The 9,124-nt window shown below is 50.0% G+C and overlaps 1 protein-coding gene across 1 annotated transcript in view; it reads left to right on the top strand.

The window, feature by feature from the left end:
- Positions 1–3,354: 3,354 nt before the first annotated feature.
- Positions 3,355–9,124, top strand: part of Emp2 (epithelial membrane protein 2) — a 43,535-nt gene continuing 37,765 nt past the window's right edge. Inside the window, exon 1 of the mRNA XM_048433186.3 lies at positions 3,355–3,509. The gene's annotated coding sequence lies outside the window, so the exon portion shown is untranslated. The remainder of the gene's footprint in view (positions 3,510–9,124) is intronic.

The following is a 9,124-nucleotide window of genomic DNA, read 5'->3' as shown; positions in this document are numbered from 1 at the left end:
AGATAAGGCAAGCTTCTGCCTCACCCCAGAAGAGAGCCGTGTAGGTTCAGAGAAAATAAAGACCGACCAGCCGCAGGTGAAGGGACCAGGTGGGTGGGGCTCCTCCGAGGGTCTGGTAATGCTAGAAACTCAGTCCGCCCATTCTTTCCTTCCCAATTCAGGACACACCCATCAGCAGGAGGCCTGGGAGAAGATACAGGGAGGAGGCAACACCCAACTTTCTCTCAGGGTGAGGTCTTGGTCCATTTTCATCCATTCTGCCTGAGTTCAGTTAGCAGCATCCTCTAGGCCAGCCTGCTGCCGCTGTTCCCACTGCCCTGGGCAGCAGACCCAAACCCTGGGCTCGTCGTCCCTTCAGGCAACACCATCTGGCCACAGTTTGCTAACACTTTTATTTTGGTGGTGTTTATATTTTAAGTTTGTCTTCTATTTTTGGATGATGCCACTGGCTTCCTGTTTGGCAACACAGAGTTTCCTTTCAAATAAATATATTCAAATAAACAGTTTATGTTATTTGGCAAAGAAAGGGTAAAAAGGGGGTTGATGCAGTTGGCCTGGATTCAAATCCACAATGTCATTCCTTAGGGTCTTTGAACGGGTCCTTTCCTAGCTTGCCCTGGGTCTCAGCTTCATGGATGAAATGAGGGTGTCTTTTAAGGTCTATTGTGATGCATTCCAGCTGATGTTTTTCAGGTCCAGGACATAGCAGTTAGTAGAAGGTTTGCCCAAATCCTGAAGCCCCGGGTTCCACCCCCAGCACCACATAAACTGACTCTGGGGTGCTCCCCTATCTTTCTTGGGTAAAGGCAGGGGTATCAGAACTTTAAGGTCATCCTTGGCTACATAGTGACAAGTTGGTGGCCAGCCTGGCCTACAGGAAATCTTGTCTCAATAACAATAATAATAGGCTAATGTTGGTAAGGTGTTTGACACATGGCTAATGCTTATTAAATGGTAGTGGGCACAGGAACTCTCCCTTCTAGAAAAACCTTTGGGTTTTCTGTTTTCCAGATGACTGTGGGACAGACAGGCCTCAGCTCAAAATAGCGCCTCCTGTGCCCTGTGCAATGACTCTCACTTAGGGAATTGCTTTGCCCATAAAAGTGAGATACTAGACCAACTACATCAGCTGGAGGTCTGAGGGGGTCTCAGAATATGGGCCCTCATGTCCCATAAGGAATCTCTAGCTTAGATCCAGTGAGAGCTTCCGTCTATAGACCCCTGCAACCAGATTTTAAAATGATGCCCATGATCACTGAACTATAGCAACATGGCTTAGAGTGGTAGAGGTGGTGGCATTTGCCTTGTGTAACCCTAGCACTTGGAAGGTGGAGGGGCAGGAGGGTTAAGAGTTTAAGGGCATCCTGGGCTATATAGCAAGACCTTGTCTCAGAAACTAATAAATAAACAAATGAAATAAATTCAGGGCTGGCAAGATGGTAGTCATAGGTAGCTCAGCTGTCAGTTTGACACAAACCCAGAGACACCTGGGAAGAGAGTCTAGCGACCGAACAATTGTCCCCATCGGGTTGGTTGGTAGGCATGCTGGGGCTGTGTTTTCTTGACCACCACTGTGGGCGGGGCCATCCCTGGGCACCTGGGCCTGGGCTACAGAAAGCAGCTGAGCAATCCAGTAATCAGGGTTTCTCCATGATCTCTGCTCAGTTCCTGCCCCCAGGTTCCCACGCTGAACTCCTGTGTCCCTGAAGTGTTCGCTGAAGTCAACCCTTTCTTCTCTAAGTTGTCTTTGGTCTGGTGTTTATCACAGCGACAGGCTAAGGACACTTGTCACTAAGAGAGAGGACCCGAGTTCTATACCCAGGACCTGTGCGGTTCTTTCTGATCGCCATGTGTGCTATCCACACACACACACCTGAATAAATAAATAAGTAAAGATAATAAAAATGTTGTAAACAGGGAGAAACAAGTGAACGAGGAAAATGGCTCAGGAGGTAGAGGAACTTGCCACCAAGTCTGAAGAACCCTAGAAGCAACACAAAAGAGGAGAAAGTCAATCAACCCTACAAGGTCGTCATTCTCTTACTCCACATGTATAAACACACACACACACACACACACACACACACACACAGAGAGAGAGAGAGAGAGAGAGAGAGAGAGAGAGGACGCTTTAAAAATGTGTTGAAAAAGAAAAAGAGAAAGAAAGAATACAGTTGCCCAATTGAGACCACATAACTGTGCCTAAGATCCTGTTGGTAGTTAGAGGCACAAGCAGGTGTCTTTTATTTTTGGTTTGTACAAGGAACACAGACCTGTGGAATTAGAAGTCTAAAACGATGTTGTAATATGCTGGGCCCTGGGTCTGAGTGTGTTCAATTTTAAAACATTCCCTTCAACACATAGGGCAGCTCTCAGGCCCTGGTCTCCTCCAGGGCCTCCGAAGAGCCTTCTTCTGGACTGTCTGTCCCTCTGCTGTTTTCAGAAGAGAAAAACGGGGCAAAAGAAAGGATGGTTTTGGTTTCTTATGGTCATTTTCAGGAACAATACGTTCCCTGGAGTTGGAAGGACTTTGGGAGTGATTTGTATGAGGGTGTGCATGTGTATCAGTTTTGGAGGTTGCCAGGAGGAATTGGAGGAGGGGCTATTGGGGTGGAATCCACGTGCCTGCCAAGCCGGAAACCATGGAATATGGCCTTCTTTTTCATTTTTGAGTCAGGGTCTTACTGAGTATCAAGGGCTGCCTTTGAATTCATTCTGGGCCTTTAATTTGGACCCTCTACCTCAGACTGAGAAGTAACAGGCGTGAGTGATCTTTTTTTTTTTAATGTTTTATTTACTTTATGTACATTGGTTTGCCTGCACGTGTGTCTGTGTGAAGGCGTCAGAACCCCTGGAACATTTGTGACTGGAAATTGAACCGAGGTCCTCTGGAAGAGCAGCCAGTGCTCTTACTCTCCCTGAGCCATCTCTCCAGCCTGACTTGGCAGAATCTGGTCCTGATGGTGGTCTTACCTCAAGAGAGGAACTCTTAATTTTTCAGTTACAGCTATCCAGCCTCTCCAGGAGCCAGACACTGCGCAAGTATTGCTTTTAGACCTCAGAACAAGATCCCACCATGCCTTCCGTTTTCATCATTGGAAACTGAGACAGGAGATATTAACAACTAGCTCACGAATTTATTAAGAGAAAGAGAAGGGTGCTAGGAAGGTAGCGGGAATTTGGGGTCCCTGTTAAGTCAGGAGAAGGCGGGGAAACACAGAAGGGGAGGGGAGCGGTGTCTCCAGCGGGAGACTTGAGCTCCCTTGAACTTTGCGAGTGTCTCAGGACGGCAGGAGCTGGGGGGTCCCCGGCGGCCTGCCCCGGTCCCGCCCCCTGGATCGGCTGCTCCTGACATCACCACCCGGGAGGCGGGCTCCGGAGAGGGCGGCGGGGAGGAGGCTCGTCGGCCCGGAGGGCGGAGGAGGCCGAGCTGTCCCAGCCCGAGCTTCAAAACAGCCGGCGCCTCACCCCGCGCACAGCCTGCCTCTGCGTCCAGACGCCCGCGCCCGGTGAGTTGGGGGCGCGCCCGGGGACAGTAGTGATGTCGGGGTTCCGGGCTGACAGGGGCGAAGTCCGTCTTCTTTAGGCACCGGGACAGGCCCGGGGATTCGTGGGTGACAGGGAGGGGCCGGGGTGCGGTCTGTGCGGCAGCCCCGCTGCTCTTTCTCCAGACCCCTGGGGCGCAGGCCTCCCTTTTCGGGTTCCCAAGACCACCGTGCCACCCCTGGGTAGCATCCGTCGCCTTTGCGCCCAAACGGACGGGAAAAGTTTGGGGAAGAGTCTGGGCGGCCCCCTGTCCGCCACCTCTGGCCCAATGCTTTGAAAGTCCAGGGTAGCCAGCTCACTTCTCGCCTGTGGTACTCAGCGTCTGAGCCCCAAGCAGGGCTAATCAGGCAGGATCTGCTGCGACCAGGCGAGGTCCAGGCGAGGTCCAGGCGAGGTCCAGGCGAGGTCCAGGCGAGGTCCAGGGGTCCAGGAGTCCCCGTGGGCCGCTTACTCCTCCGGGCCTGGGTTCCGTGGCGCCCCACGGCGGCTAGGGGCAGCTTCCTTGGGTTCTTAACGGTGTCCCAGCCTGGGGGGAAATGCCAAGGATGACGCCCCTGCCTTCTCTTACCTACTGTGGCAGATCTGAGTGCTTTAGAGGGAAGGGGGCATGCCACCTATGATTCCCCACAGAGGTGATATAGCTGAATGTATGTGTTGGGCTTGGAGAAGGACTGAAGCTTCTAGCCTCAGTTCAGGAGGATCACACTCTTAGGAGGCATCTTGAATCCGCAACTTCAAAGACAAAGTGGTGGGAAGCCGTGGTTGCCAGGGGATGGGAATGGGTGGGACTTGGTAATATTTAACAGGTACCGTTTTGGTTGAGAACGATGGGATGTTTTGAGTATAGATAGGTGAGGGTTGCTCAACACTGCTGTTTCATTTTGGGCCATTGGCTTGTACAATTACAAATGGTTTAAATCATAAATACTAGGTGTATTTTATCAAAGTGAAAGGTTCAAGAAACACCTCTAGCCACCTCTGCTTGGTCCTTCTGAATCAGAGACGAGAAATCCCCAAAACCTGCCCACCTCTCCCTGGAATGTCTCTTTCAAATCAGGGTAGAGGTGCAGGTTACAGGGGAGATCCAAGGGAAGAGGATGTGGGAAACCCATGGGGGTGTGCCGTGGGCTCCACGTGCCTCCTCCTCCCAGAAAGCCTTATCCTGTCCCCAGCACAGAATACCCTCCTGTTGAAGGTGGAGAAACCTGGCTCAGAGACCTGGTAGAGTTAGGAATTCAAGATTGTGGGGCCAGAACTTCTCCTTGTCTCTCTGTGCCCTCCCCCATTCCCACCAGGAGATACCTCAGTGGGCCGCAGAAAATGGAGAGAGAACCTTTAAGAGGTGTGGGTCCCCTCCAATGTATGTGGGCAGATAGATGCCCAGCCCACAGCCTAGGGAGGCACTAGGGGTGGCCAGAAGGTGCCAAACCTGTTTTTCCTCCGAGGGATTTTGGATCCTTACCACCACCACCCCCACAGGAACTGAGGAGACAGGCTGGGAGGCAGAAAGAGCCGGTCACACAGCCCAGAGCCTTCTCTGTCCCTCAAATGCAGAAGCTGAGGCTGGCCTGCAATCTGGGCAAGGGTGTCTGTGTGGGAAGCTGGGGAAGGAGCCAGGAGGGAGGGAGAGAGGAGGGCAAGGCTGGGCAAAACAGCCCTAAGAAGACGTTAGCTTGGGTGGTGCTGCCCCACCTACAGGGGAGGCCCCCTCTCAAGCCGACACTGCCCCAAGGGAGGATTTAATTGTAAATACACAGCGTATCTATTTAGCAGCCCCCAGACACACATGTGCGCACGCGCACACGTAGACACATACATACACACTTAAACACACTCACCCACCCTCCTTACAGGTAATGGCATCTAGATTTCTTTCTCTCCCTTTGTCTTATCGTAAGTGCAGGGAGGGCCCATTTGCCAGTGTTTTGCTTATGCGCAGGTACAAACTGACACTCTGCTGTCCATGGCTCCCTCTCCTCCTCTCAGAGCCTCCCTGTTCATCGTGAGGTGCAATGGAAGGCAGTTCTTTGTCACCGTGAGCTAACTCCAAGGGACACCACAGGGAAGGAAGTCTGCTGAGACAGAACTATATAAAAACCTTTCCGGGGGGATAGCTAATTGTATGTGCACTTGTTGCAATAATGTGGTGGTGCCCAGGTCTGTTGTCAGGTGGGGTCTCTGACGCAGGTTTCAAAAGCTGAAGTGGGGCAGGTGCTTAAGCCAGGGGTGGCTCAAATGGACCTGGGCATCAAGACCCAAAGGAGGGTTTGGGTCCCCATTCTGGGACTGGGGAGCAAAACTCTCAAAGGTCGGCAGAGGACTCTGTGTCTGGAAAGGGGTGGGGTACCTGTGAGAGGGTGGGAAGAAGAGGTACCCCCTCCTCACTCCATCACTGATGAGGTGCTGTCTTGCTCCCTGCAGGTGCTGCCCTAGAAGCATGAGTTAGGTAGGATGTAGACAGGCCTTTGGCAGTCAGGGACTGAACACATCTGACTCTTGTTAGGGCAAGGCCCAGGAGGACTCTAAAAATATCAGAGTCAGGGCTGCCACCCAGCCAGTGATCGCTCGTAACCCGACACCCCCAGTAAGGCTGGTGGCTGTGACAGATGGTGATGACAACATAGGCCTCTGGATTCTACGTCCCTTGAACTCCTCCAGGCTTAGCCAACCTGGGGACAGATGCCGCAAAGGGCGAGTCTCTCTGCATTCACTGGCATGGGTAAGAATTGGAGAATTTCGGAATCTAAAGAGTCCAGCAAACTCCTTTTTAGAGAGCTAGGCACAAACTGAGCGAGGTGGTATGAGTTGTCCAAGGTTGCACAGCCAGTTGGTGGCCGACCTAGATCCCAGGAAGTGGTCAGTGGGACTCCAGCCTCATGGTTGAGGGAGTCTTGTAGCATATGTCGTGTGTCTAGTACTCTGGCAGAGGAATGCTAGGCCAAACACTCTTAAGGAGTGGGTCCCTTTCCTTCGAGCATCTGGGATCTTTCAGATGCAGCTGCCAGGCTCTAGAGAAGCTGGCTCATCTTGGAGCAGGATGTAGGGAGGAGGGAGGCTGGAAAAAAAACCAAGTAGATGGTCCTTCCTCTTCCCAGCTGAGATACTATTGGCGCCATTACTTAATAAGTAAGTACCTGTCAGATGCTGAATGGAGCTCCCGGACCACCACCCTCCCTGGACAGCCAGACTTCTGTTCCATGGGGGCTGAGGGCTTTAGAGGGAAGAGAAGTCGGCACCACTTTTTTTTTGTTTATTTTTCTGAGATAGAGTTTCTCTGTATCCCTAGCTGTTCTGCAGCTTGATCTGTAGACCAAACTGGCCTTAAGCTTGGAGATCTGCCTGCCTCTGCCTCCCGAGTGCTGGGATTAAAGGCAAGCGCCACCACCGCCCACCTTGGCTGCTCCATTCTTGCCAGTCTTGACTGCAGCAGTTTTTAGAAGGCTCCTAGGATTTAGGGTTCAGAGCTGAGTGAGGAGTCACCAGTGTGATGTTTGGTGTGAATACTGCCCTCAGAAATCAGGGGCGTTGCACGCCTGTTACGGCGCAGGATGCAGGTGCACCGCAAACTGCTCATCGTCTAAGATGGTTTCCCCCATAGCGGAGTCCCTCAGGTAACGTTTTTCTTCCCTTTAAAAGTTGCTACTGTGTTTATTTTGTGTGTGTGTGTGCATGTATGTGTTGGCATGTACACATACCATGGTGTACATATGTGGCGGTGAGAGGACAGTTTGCAGAATTTGGGCCTCTTCTTGTACCTGTGGCTCCTGGGATTGGACTCAGGTCGTCGAGTGTGGCTTGCTCGTAGGTGCCTTCACTCACGGAGCCGTCTTGCTGGTCCTCAATTTCCCTCTCTGATATGCTGTCACAGCTCGTCTGACCTTGTCTTTCTTGAAAATAAAAGGATTTTTAAATATTTCACTGAGTTAAAAAAAATACAGTGTGAAATGATCTCATTAATTTGAATTAATGAATTTCCCTCCAAGTGTTATGCATTTCTGTTAGTGCCCAAGCCGATTCTAAAATTAAAAGTCTATGGCATGATGTAAAAAGAAGAAAGATTAATTATCTATTTTCCTTGATTGGCATTTGAAAAAACTTGCAAACATCATATGAACTTATATGTACCGATACTGCTGTGTGGGGTCAAATTTTTATAGCTAATGTTTTTTAAACTCTGAAATATTTTTTAAATTAGAGTAATCAATAAGCACAGGTGACCTCAAGTTTGGCAAAAATCTTGGTGTCCGGGTGACTGCCTTTTAAGAAGATGTTTTCTAGTGGTGACCGAAATGGATGCATTTCACACAAACTTAAAAAACATTTGTATTAATTTTCTGAGAATTTAGTGCATGCATGCATGTATTTTGATCATTTCACACTTTAAATAACTAATTTATTATTATTATTATTATTATTATTATTACGTGTGTGTGTGTGTGTGTGTATGTGAAGGCATATACATGTCATCATGTGCTTGTGATGAAGGAAATTTTTGGGGAGTTGGGTCTCTCAACCATAGGCCCTGAGGATCACATTCAGGTAAGATAGGCTTGTATCACAAGTGTTTCTGCCCCTTAGGGAGCCATCTCACCCAGCCCCATTTCACACTTTTTTTTTCACAAATTTTTATGCTGCTTATTTTTATTGTTGGAGACACTTTTGATGAGAGAACCAACCCCCCCCCACACACACACACACAAGCTACCACTCACTCTCCCCTTCAGCGGAGCCCACACCCAGCTTCAGATAGGAATCACCGACTTGGTGCCAGACACTCTCCTCATCTTCAGTGAGGGTCCCATGACCTTCACTGGTTGTTCTGAGGGTCAGAGGAGTTGATGGTAGTTGTCTGAGGAAGTAGCTTAAAATGTTTGGTGTTTGCTTGACGTGATGTGAGGCTGAGGAAGATGGGCTTGTGCACTTCAGTCTTAGCGAATATTGTTAAGCAACTGTCTGCTATGAACAGCCTGGAGGGGGGTTTCCTCTAGTCAGGGATGCTGAGTCCAAGTGTACGTGCTGCAGGGCTGCTGGATTCCATTTCAGAGAAACTTGGAGTGTGGTGGGCAAAGGTTTTCTTAAGTCTCCAAGGCTGGACTTGGGCTTGGAAGGCCCTTTAGTGTTCTCCCAGCGGCCACGCTTCTGGGGAAGGTGATTCTTTCGGTCATTCTGCAGAATGCTTTATAGCATTAAGAAGAACAAGGTTCGAGCTGTCGAGATGGAATGGGGAAAGGTGAGCTACCTCTGGCCTGTATCATTGAATCTTCTTTTAATTATTGGAAAGTAGTGATAGCTCGGTCAGAAAAAAAATAAATAAAACAAAAACAGACTTGAGTTTGATCCCCAAGACTCACGTTAAAAAAAGAAAGAAACAAACAAAAATAAAACAAAACTGAGTGTTCTGGCAATCCTAGTACTGGCAGACAGAATAGTGGACCCTTGGGGCTTGCTGGTAGTCCAGTCTAGAGTACTGCTGAGCCCAGACTAGTAGAAAGGAGGGAGGGAGGGAGGGAGGGAGGGAGGGAGGGAGGGAGGGAGGGAGGGAGGAGTAAAATGCACTTGTGGTCCTCTGACCTGCAAA

The sequence above is a fragment of the Myodes glareolus genome, chromosome 9, assembly GCF_982192425.1.
Source record: "Myodes glareolus chromosome 9, mMyoGla1.1, whole genome shotgun sequence".
Taxonomy (NCBI): Eukaryota; Metazoa; Chordata; class Mammalia; order Rodentia; family Cricetidae; genus Myodes; species Myodes glareolus.
Note: the sequence above shows the minus strand (reverse complement) of the source record. Positions and strands in the feature narration are given on the sequence as shown.